General features: G+C 50.5%; 1 protein-coding gene across 1 annotated transcript in view; it reads left to right on the top strand.

Annotated features, from left to right (window-relative positions):
- Positions 1-10,963, top strand: part of ZBTB7C (zinc finger and BTB domain containing 7C) — a 305,176-nt gene that overhangs the window by 133,837 nt on the left and 160,376 nt on the right.

The raw sequence follows: 10,963 nt of genomic DNA, 5'->3' as shown, positions 1-10,963 counted from the left end.
TTATTTAATAAAAAAATGCTGTTGAGTTAGATGTGGATGAAACAACTAGGAAAGGTTGGGGAAATATTCACGAAATTGAGGGAGACTTTTGCATTCAGATTATTTTGCAAGTGTATTTAGCTTCTCATTCCATTTAAGAAAACCATACTTAGAAATAAGTGTGGTTTATGCCAGAAAGACAATCAGAACAATTACATCCAGGAGATGAGAAGGTAAAGAAACATCTTGGCTTTATATCCAAAGTTCAGTGAGTGAATATACAAACATGTAAGATGCTAAAATGTTTCAGCTCACTGACTAATCATCTCAGCTAAGAGGGCTTCCTGCATAGCTTATTTGTGGTGGGCTTCATCTCCTGGACACTCACTCCCACTCTTCTGACTCAGAGGCTGGTATGCAGGGCGAGATCACACTTATCAGCCGCAGATGCTTAGTTGGCCGGGTTTCCCAAAACTGGCAGAATTGGGAGAAGCCAAAGAGAAGCAGGAAAAAAAAAAACCAAAAAAACTGAGGATGGCTTCAACCTGGATCAGCCCCTCTGCTGCCCCCCAGCTGTCACCCAGCAGCCTGAGCAGTAGGTCCAGCCTACACTGCACTCTCCCCAAACTACGCACCCCGCACCCCACCCTGAGAGAACAGGGAGCAGGGTGACTCCATATGTGAGACTCAAGCTCAGAGGCAGCTGCCGTTTGGGTTCTTTATCTGCCCTCATGGCTGCAACTCTGGCCTCTCCACACACACCTCCTTCTCCAGCCACATCTGCTCACTCACTGCCTTGGTTATGCTTGACCACTCCCACCTATGCCTGTTGCTAAGAGTCTCTCTTTCTAGACTGCCCTTTGCCCTGACTCTTCATATCTTCCCCTTCCTTCAGCTTCTGCTTACTGTCTGCTGCCTCCAGGAAGCCCTCCTTGATTACCCGCTGAGCTTACTGTATGTACCACCCTCCTGCACTTAGTCTTGACTGCTTTCTCATCTTTCCAAGATGCGGGGTGATTTTAGGTGCCGAGGAGAGGTTCTCACCCAGGTTCAACCCAACACCTCTCCTGAGCTATAAAATTGGAGTTCTTCTTGAGACCCTTTCTGGATTTTATTTCAGACACTCCTGCACAGTCACCACCCTGCAGGACTGCACAAATTTCAGCACTAAAGCCCCCACAATGGACATAGAGATTCAGGAATATTTGTCCTGAAAAGTTGATGTGGGAGAACCACGGACTTCCGACGGGCTGTAGGACACTGGGTTCCGTCCCTGGGTCCCCAGTTCTCAAGGGAAAGTTGTAGTTCCGTTTGACTCAGTTCCTGCAAAAACCTTTAAATCAGAGACTTCCTGTAAGCAAGGCACTGGGGTGGGGGCAGGGAGGAGGCAGGATGGGCGGGGCCGGAGATGAATGACATATGATGGCGCCTCCCCTCAGAGCGCGTGAGCAGGTGGGGAAGATGCCCACGTGCCTGAGGAGCTGGGACGGTGATGCACAAAATGCCGAGGGACGTGTGGTGTCCCGGCAGACTTCTTACAGGGGGTGAGAGCTGGGGGCACCTGCGGGGAAATCGGAGGGTGGGCCTTCCAGGTGGGCGGGTGGCCAGGACGGTTCTCATACTCCACACAGATGCAAGTAGTGCTTCCGGCGGCCCTGGTACGCCCGGGGGCCTCTGTCGGGATCGCTTCTGACGCCTCGTGGGAGGGGAAGCTGGGTGGTTGAGGAGACATCTTTTTCTAAGTCGGGCGGTGGGAGTTCCAGGGAAGAGTTCTGACTGAGCTTTCCCAGGCCCCAGAGGTTGGTTGACATGCTGGAGGGACACGTCATGGTTGGCCTGGGACAGCCGCTTTATGCCTACTGTCCCCCGGTGACTATTAACAGCGTCCCCTTTCATTCTCAAAGTGCCCTTGTTTGGCTAATAAAACGGCGTGTCCATGCCGGGGGAGTGATGCGGTCCCGGGGGAGCAGGGGCCGCAGGAGACAGCTCCGGAGGCGCCTTCTCCAGGTGCTCCTTCTGCTGTGGGCGTCGCCCAGCCCCTGTCCAGACACCCGCTGCACCACCCGCACTGCCTGGACCCTGCTGGCCACCGTGCCTGCAGGTATGGTGTCAGCTGCAGGTCTGTCTTTCGCGTCATTGGGGTGCAGAGTAAACAGTGGAGTTTGAAAATAAAAAGTCAAGTAAATCCTTTCCCCGGGGGGAATCAGTTTTTTTCTTCCATCTGAAAGGGGGCTGAAAGCATCTTTTTCTCTAAGAGAAAGCGTGCTAGTTGCTCAGTTGTGTCTGATTCTTTGCGACCCCATGGGCTGTAGCCCACCAGGCTCCTCTGTCCGTGGAATTCTCCAGGCAAGAATACTGCAGTGGGTTGCCATTCCCTTCTCCAGGGGTTCTTCCCAAGCCAGGGATCCAACTCAGGCGTCCTGCATTGCAGGCGGATTCTTTACCGCCCCAACCACCAGAGAAAGCCTAGTATTAGTTACTCCTATCACAGTGGACACCAGGTGAGATAGAACTTCTGGAAAGTAGGTTTAGATACAGGGGGGAGCATGAGTGATAGGGTGCAGGGCACCAGGACAAGGGCAAGACCCACACAGGCGGGAAAAGCCCCCAACGGGAAGCCCGTGGTCACGAAGACAGAGCACGTCCGCTTCCCGGTTCCGCCGCGTGGAGCCCCGAACGCCGCCTTTGCCAGCCTGATGTCCGTCCCCGCGGGGGCTGACGAGGCAGCCTTGCTCCCAGGGCCCTCCGGTTCCCCTCCCCACACGCGTGCCCACACCAGCCTCGAAGTCCCAGCCCCACTAGGCAGCAGAACCAGGCCGACAGGCAGAGTGGGCAGCCCATGCGGCCCCAGACCCCATCAGCCAATGAAGGCAGGCACATAGAACCTTCTTATTAAACCCAGGAGACTCCCTTCCACCCCTCAGCCCCTGTGGGAATTCTGCTGCGCTGAGATGCCTTCTTCAGGAGCCCTGCAGACGTGAAGGCTTTGTCATGCTTTCTTCCTTATGTTATGGAAAGAAAACATTTTTCCCCAGATTTAAACCATTGTTCACTATTACAGCGTCGAATATTCTCTTATCATTCCCCTGCATCCACTCAGGTTCCACTGAGCTTTCACCATCCTGCCTCACCAGCCAGAGAGCATTGGGAAGGACCCCCTCAGTGGGCGCCCTCCTCCTTCTTACCCTGGCAGTGTGGGCAGGGACCCCTGGGGGTAGGGGCCTGGATAACCTTTCCCTGTTCCTCAGGCAAGGATCTGCTGGCAGCCCTGGCTCAGATTTGCCCAAGCCCAGGAACACTTGCCTGAGGCCAGACAAAAAAGAAGACGTGTGTGATTGAGCAGTCAGACTGGGGCTGGGCAGCCTGACCAGAGAGATTGGACCTCTGTTCCTTGGACAGGCTCTCTTGCTTCCCTATCCCAGGCCCCAGGCCCCAGCTTTGGCTTCAGCTCTCTGGGTTCAGCCCTTTCTCCTCCTCAGGCTGTTTTAAGGTTCTAGGCCAAGGTCGCAGAAGTTCAGACTTCCAAGGGAGCCATCATCCACCAAAGCAATGACTGAGAGGATTTGGTTGCCTTGGAAGACACTGTTCTCCAGTGACACACGCATACTTTCCCGTCCTCATCCCCCCACCTCTCTCTCTCTCAATTAGAGCAGACCAACCTGGACTGGTGCCCTGCGGGCTGGACCTCAGCTCATGGGTTTCCCCGAGATGCTCGCATGTTGAACCCCGGAGCCAAGGGCCATGCTACTGCCCTGCAGGCTGCTTGGCAATGACCACACACACACACACACACACACTTTGCAGCACTTCCAGGGAAAAGCAGGGCAATGTCCCTTTGTTGAGTGGGCTCTCAACGCCAAGCAACATCGCATGTGCAAGGGTGTCTGGGGGAAGCCCCTCTGAATGTGCTCCCAGGGTTGGGAAAGTGGCCTCTGGACCAAACGCAAGGTCTCCCCTAAGGTGTGGGGGGTGCTGCTGTTTATTCTGTTCAGCAAATACTCAGGAGTTTGCTGGAGGAAAGGGAGGCTTACCATCAGATTCTTTCCTTTCGTGGGGAAATAAAGAGGCATGCAAGTAATCACTGTTGAATTCAAGGAATGTTTATTGAGCACCTACTATATCGGCTGTTGTGGGTGGAGGAACAGTAAAGGTTGGGTGGAGTCTGGCTGTGGGCATAGGCTGGGTCTCTGTTTGACTCCCTTCTGGAAGGCAGTGGCGGTGAGCCTGGCACAGAGCATGTGCTCAGGAAGAGTGAGTTAAGGCTCAGTCACTGCCTGGCAGGCAGAATTGTCCCGGTTGCTGGGGTCCGTGCCTCTGTTTGCCTCACCAGCTGGGCGGGGCAGGGGGTCCTGCTGGCCTGCCCCCTTGGCTTTCCCAAACAGTCTCTAGCACTTCGGACAGGCGTGGTTGTACTTCCGGTTGAAAGGACCGTGTTGGTCTCTGGAGCTTCCTCCAAGACCCCAGCGTGGCACCTGGTGGCCCAGTGGGGCCCAGTGATGGAGGTGGGTACTAATTGGCCCTGAGTATTGTGTTTTTGGGTTGGTTGTTTTTTTAACTAATAGACTATTTTTTTAGAACAGTTTTAGGTTTATAGAAAAATTGAGCAGAAAGTACAGAGTTCCTACATACCCTCTTTCTTCCCCTCCCTCCAAGTTTCCCCTACTATTAATATCTTGCATTAATGTGGTACATTTGTGATAATTGGTGAACCAATACTGATACATTATTATATTTATTATTTTATTGAAGTATATTGTGTTTGCTTCAGGTATGCAGCAAAGGATTCAGTTATACATACATGTATGTATATATGTATGTATATTTTTTATTCTTTTCCATTATAGTTTATTAAAAGATACTGAATATAGTTCCCTTGCTATATAGTAATTCCTTGTTGTTTGTCTATTTTATATACAATACTGTGCATCTGTCAATCTATTGGTATATCATTATTTACTAAAGTCCATAGTTTACACTAGAGTTCACTCTTTGTGTTGTACAGTTTTACGGGTTTTGACAAATGTATAAACCCATGTGTCTACCGTTACAAGGTCACACAGAATGGTTTCGCTTCCCTGAAAACCCCCTGTGATTCACCTGTTCATCTGGACTCTCTGCCCTCTGGCAACCACTGATCTTTTTCTTATCTCCATAGTTTTGCCTTTTCCAGAAGGTCGTATAGTTGGAATCATATAGTATGTAGCCCGTTCAGATTGGCTTCTTTCACTTAGTAATACACATGTAAGACTCCTTGATGTCTTTATGACTTGATAACGCATTTCTTTTTAGCACTGAGTAATATTCCATTGCATGGATGTACCACAGTTTATTTCTCCATTCGCCCACTGAAGGACATCTTGATGGCCTCCACTTTTGGCAATTATGAATAAAGCTGCCATAAACTTCTGTGTGCAGGTTTTTGTGTGGACCTAAGTTTTCAGCTCCCTCGGGTGAATACTTAAGTATGTGCTTGCCGGATCCTATGGACAGAGCATGTCTGGTTCTGTAAGGACTAGACAAACAGGAGATGGACTGTCTGTGCCATTTTATGACCTCAGCGTGGTTAATTTTAATATTAGCAGAAAAAGCAAACTATAACCAACATAACACAGCCTCCAAAGGATCCTGGGAAGAGAAGCCCCTGCCTCTCTGTCACCATAGACCTCAGCTGACCCACGCTAGCGACAGCTCATCACCCCAGGCGTCTTCTCACCAGCCCAGTAGCACTTCCCATGGGAGCACAGTCAGCGCTCATCCATGTGCTGGGCTTGAGCTAGGAGCTAGCACTTAGCAGTGAGCACACGGTCTGCATTCCCCCATGGGGCTGATCTCCCAGGGAAAAGCTGGTCTCACCGTCCTCACCAGAGAACACAGATGCCGCACCTGGTGCCAAGTGTGTCCCACTAGCTCGTTTCATCTCTGTTTCAGCCCCAGGAGGTAGGAGGTCAGTGCCATTATTCTGCCCATTTTGCTGGTGAAAATCTAAAGCAGAGAGAGGTTAAGTCACTTGTCCAAGGTCACATAGCTGGTCAATGGCAGGATCAGTCTGGCTCTAAACCCCAGAGCATTATGGCCTCCTGGGAGCTGCAAGGCCCTGCAGCAGAGACTAATGACCTCCCTGTCCCCTGAGGGCACCTCTCACAGCCTGTATCCCTCCCCGTGAGGTAGAGTCAGTCGCTTCAAAGTCATTCCCGGAGGGGGTTGTGGCGGTGGGGATAGTGTTCGTGGTGGGAGGAGACTGTAGTCTACCTGCTGGCATCCAGCGTCAGACAGGCCCCTCCCAGCCCTGCGTGCTTGCTGAGGCTGCTATGGGGCACAGGGTACACAGGACGCACGGGAACCCTCCCACCACCCACTAGGTGTGTGCAGGCCCCAGACTGGGAGTCTGGGACCCATGTTCTGCTTCTGGTCTTGTCCTTGGTGTGACCTGGGGTGAGGCATTTGCCTTCTCTGGACTCAGGTATCCTGGTTGTAAAGTGAGGGATTTATAGGGTTGCTCTAGCATGGACATTTGATGCTTTTCAAAAAGCCATTAGAGACCCTGAGAAGAACAACACCAATTTTCTGTCACATGTTGATTGTAAGTGCGGTGGCAGTTCTTAGAAGAGAAAGGTTAGTGCTGATTTAAAAAAAGAAAGAAGGAAAAAGATTTCATGAATTTGCGTCAGCTCTCAAGGCAGCATCTCTACAAAGGTGCTATCGAGAACAATGGTGTTTATCCGTGAGCAGAAAGGTCACAAGGGGCAAACGTCACGCCTACAGCAGGCTCTGACCTGCCTCCAGTCTGGGGCCTCCTCCTCTCAGGTGTCCAGGCCCAAATATGGCCTGACCCACAGGCACTGTTTCATTCTGGGCCTAGACTTTCACAGTCCCCAAAGCATGCAGTGCTCTGTCTGGTCCCTTCTGGTTGACATCATGCAGGTGAGATTTCATACTGAAACTCGCAGGCCTTGAGGGAACACCTGGAAAAGGCTCTGAGTTCTAGGGCTTGGTTTGAGCAAGGATGCTTGTGAGCTGGATTCTTCTGAGAAGGTCACTCGGCTTCTCTGTGCTTCCCTCTTCCTGACTGTATAGTGTCCTGGAGGGAGTTTGCAAGCAGGGACCACACCTTCTCTTGTGTGCATCCCCACAGGTAGCAAAGACCCTGGAATACTGCCATTGCTCAGTAAACGGTTAACTCTATCCCACCTGCCAGACAGGTATGTGGGAAAACACTTCTTTAAATTATAAAGCATCACACAAGTGTTAACTAATATTAATTAACATTGGAGTTTGTCACTCAGTCGTGTCCAACTCTTTACGACCCTGTGGATGGTAGCCCACCAGGCTCCTCTCTATGAGATTTCCCAGCAAAGAATTGGAGTGAATTGCCATTCCCTTCTCCAAGGAATGTTCCCGAGCCAGGGATCGAACCCTGGTCTCTAATGTTGGTCCAAGCGTTAGGCTGTTAGTCTCATAGTTCTGAGTCACATTTAGTCTTCCTATTGCTACTGAAAGCCAGGAGCAATCAGAGAAGAGGGCCTAGATGTTTGTGGCCACAGATTTGCAGACATGTATGAGCCTCCCACCTTCAGTGTCTGTATGCTTGGGGAGGAGAGAAGAGGGGATGAGAGTGAAGAAAGGGAGGGAGGTTAGACTGCACAGCCCGGTCAAGGGCCAAGCGTTTCTACATATGACAGCAGGCTGGAGCCAGACCCCTCGGCACCTTGACCTCTGGTTCCAAGTCTCCTCGGGGAGAGCCAGGCGTGCGCTCCCTGCAGAGGTCTGCCCTTGACAGACAGCGCCGACTGGTCATGGAGCCAAGGGCTGAGGAGACGGAGCCTGGGTGATGATGTCCTTTGGCCCATTTCCAGCCCTTCCTGGAGATTCAAGGAAACAAGTCATTAGTATGGAGTGTTCCTTAATGAGAGCAAGGCAGCCAGATTGTTGGGTTTGAGATCCCCCAGGTCAGGGTCCGGGAAGGCACTTGAAATCATTAAGGACCTTTCGCTGGCTGAGGGGCCATGAACTTGAACCTTATTTCTCCAGAGGTGAAAGCGTGCCCAACATTTGGGAGGATGGATGGGGTGAGGGATGGGTAACTATTAGCTTGGAAAGTTGATAGCTTCACATTCTCACTGCAGACCATAATTGTGGGAAGGGACCTTCGTGATCACTTCCTTAAGTAGCAAAGAAGAAGACCAAGGCTCAGAGAGGGAACGAGGCTTGTCGGGAGCTCTCATCAGACTCTTCTTATCTCACAAGCCTGGATTTTTTTTAGGTCTTTATTGAATTGAATTTGTTACAGTACTGTTTCTGTTTTCTGTTTGGTTTTCTGGCCACTGTTGAACCCACACCCCTGCATTGGAAGGCAAAGTCTTAACCACTGGACTGCCAGGGAAGTCCTAAGCCTGGATGTTTTCTCCCTTTTTTTTCCCTCGTAACATTATTTTTTGAGGCTTAAAGCACGTTCCAAGAAAAAAAAAATCTGGATACAGAAAAAAAAAAGTATCCATGCTATTTATTCACTCTCACTCACAGAAGCTGTTAGCTCTAATGACCTTTCCAAATTAATAAAATCTGTAAATGTTCAATTGTTTATTGCACACATTGAGTTACACCTCAAAATGGCTGGAGGGACCCACTCGCCTGCCTGGAGTTTCTAGCTCGAGGGTTCTGCAGCCAGCAGATATGCTCTGCACCCCAGGCAGGGAGCTGTGCCTGGATTCCCTGTGAAAGGAGGCACAGCCCGTTTTCCCTCCCAGAGCTTTGAGGGAACAGCACGCGGTGTGCTCAGAGCCTGTGGCAGACAAAAAAATGTTAGTGATGATCCCGGTCCAAAGGTCCTTCCAGAGAATTTAGGGGAGAGACAAACCCTTCAGACATGAATATAGAATCATTCCCAAACAAATGCTCGAGGGTGGCTTTGTGACGTTTGCAGAACGTAGATCCACTAGAAAGGGTCGGATTTGGTTTGGTGGAGGCCACAGGAAACGGCTTTCTGGGCAGGCAGCATGGGCGAGAAGGAGCCCATGTGCCTGGGGGAGGAAGCCAGTCCCGGGTGTGGGGGATGGGCCTGGCTGGGTGGAAGGGGTCCCCACTCTGGGCGGTGATGGGGTTCGGACTCCATGAGGTGGGCACAAGGAGATCCTGTTTGTTATGCTCAGACACCTGCATCCATGATGATGCTGCATGAACACCATGTTTGCAAGCCCAGAGTGACACAGCCCAGTTTGTCCTTGAGTGAGAAAAGCTGTGTTACCACAGGAGGATTTTTTTTTTAATTGTGGTAAAATATGCATAACATTCGGGGAAGGCAATGGCAACCCACTCCAGTACTCTTGCCTGGAAAATCCCATGGACAGAGGAGTCTGGTGGGCTGCAGTCCATGGGGTCGAGAAGAGTCAGACATGACTGAGAAACTTCCCTTTCACTTTTCACTTTCATGCACTGGAGAAGGAAATGACAACCCACTCCAGTGTTCTTGCCTGGAGAATCCCAGGGACGGCGGAGCCTGGTGGGCTGCTGTCTATGGGGTCTCACAGAGTCAGACACGACTGAAGTGACTTAGCAGCAGCAGCATACATAACATTTACCATATTAACCGTCTTTAAGTGTATAGGTTAGTGGCATTGTTTATTCGCATTGTTGTGCAACTATTGCTACCATACATCTCTAGAATGTATGGTTTCATCTTCATCTTCCCCAAATTAAACACTAACTCACCATTCCCCTCTCTCCCCAACTCCTGGTAACCTCTGTATTCTACTTTCTGTCTCTATGAATTTGACTGCCCTGTGATTGAAGTGTGAAAGTCAGCTCAGTCGTGTCTGACTCTTTGCGACCCCATGGACTGTAGCCTGCCAGGCTCCTCTGTCCATGGAATTCTCCAGGCAAGGATACTAGAGTGGGTAGCTGTTCCCTTCTTTAGGGGATCTTCCCAACTCAGGGGTTGAACCCAGGTCTCCCACATTGCAGGCAGATTCTTTACCATCTGAGCCACCAGGGAAGCCCGGATACCCATATGAGTAGAATCATACACATTTGTCCTTGTCTTATTTTCATTTACCATAATGTCCTCTAGTTCATCCATGTTGAAGGATATATCAGAATTCCCTTCCTTATTAAGTCTGAATAACATTCTGTCATACATGTGAACTGCATTTTGTTCACCCATTCGTCCAATGGACTCTTGGGTTTCTCCCGTCTCCTGCCTATTGTGAGTGATGCTGCTATGAACATGGGTGTGCGGCTATCTGTTTAAGTCCTTTGCAGGATGATTTTGAGCTTTTAAAAACAAGTGCTTCGGGTTTTCAAATCATCAGGGGGGATCCGCTGACCCTCACTGCTATCACTCCATAAGGAACAGATTGTCAGCTTGCAGTTTCCCACGCGTGAAGACTCTTCTGCCTTGAGCAGAGCTCTTCATTGAGCTCTGCCAGGGACACAGATTGCAGGCTGGACTCTGCGTGCACACGGCCCTTCCCCACGCCACACTAAGCGGCTTCCGTCTGCATGCTAGCCAGTGTCAAGGCCTCTTTGCCTTCACTTCTTATCCTGAAACGCATCAGTCATGTTGAATTTGTCCCTCACTGAGGTAGCAGATGCTCTGCACTCTTGCTTGGTAAGTTCTTTCTCCTACCTTCTCAAATGTATTTAGCCACGATTGTAAAAGCCACGGGAAATCACACAGGCACAATGCTCCCTTCTGGTCCTATGTCCTCCCCACCTTCTCCAAAAATCTCTCCGATCATTGCCGAAGAACTAAAAGACATCCTGTCTTGAGGCATCACTCCCGCTGGCCATTAATTGCCTCTACAGATCCCAAACTCACCTAAAGCACATTAAAGTGATGACATGCTCAGGCAGAGAGGCAGGAGGATGCACAGTTCAGGTTGGCGTTGTCATTAACTCAAGTCTTTGGTGTCAACTCCCTCCCGCACCGAACGTCCTGCCTGGCCCTACAGTCAACCTCTGAAATGCATTTTCTGGCCTTTGTTGGTTT

The sequence above is a fragment of the Bison bison genome, unplaced genomic scaffold, assembly GCF_000754665.1.
Source record: "Bison bison bison isolate TAMUID 2011002044 unplaced genomic scaffold, Bison_UMD1.0 scf7180017864153, whole genome shotgun sequence".
NCBI lineage: Eukaryota > Metazoa > Chordata > Mammalia > Artiodactyla > Bovidae > Bison > Bison bison.
Note: the sequence above shows the minus strand (reverse complement) of the source record. Positions and strands in the feature narration are given on the sequence as shown.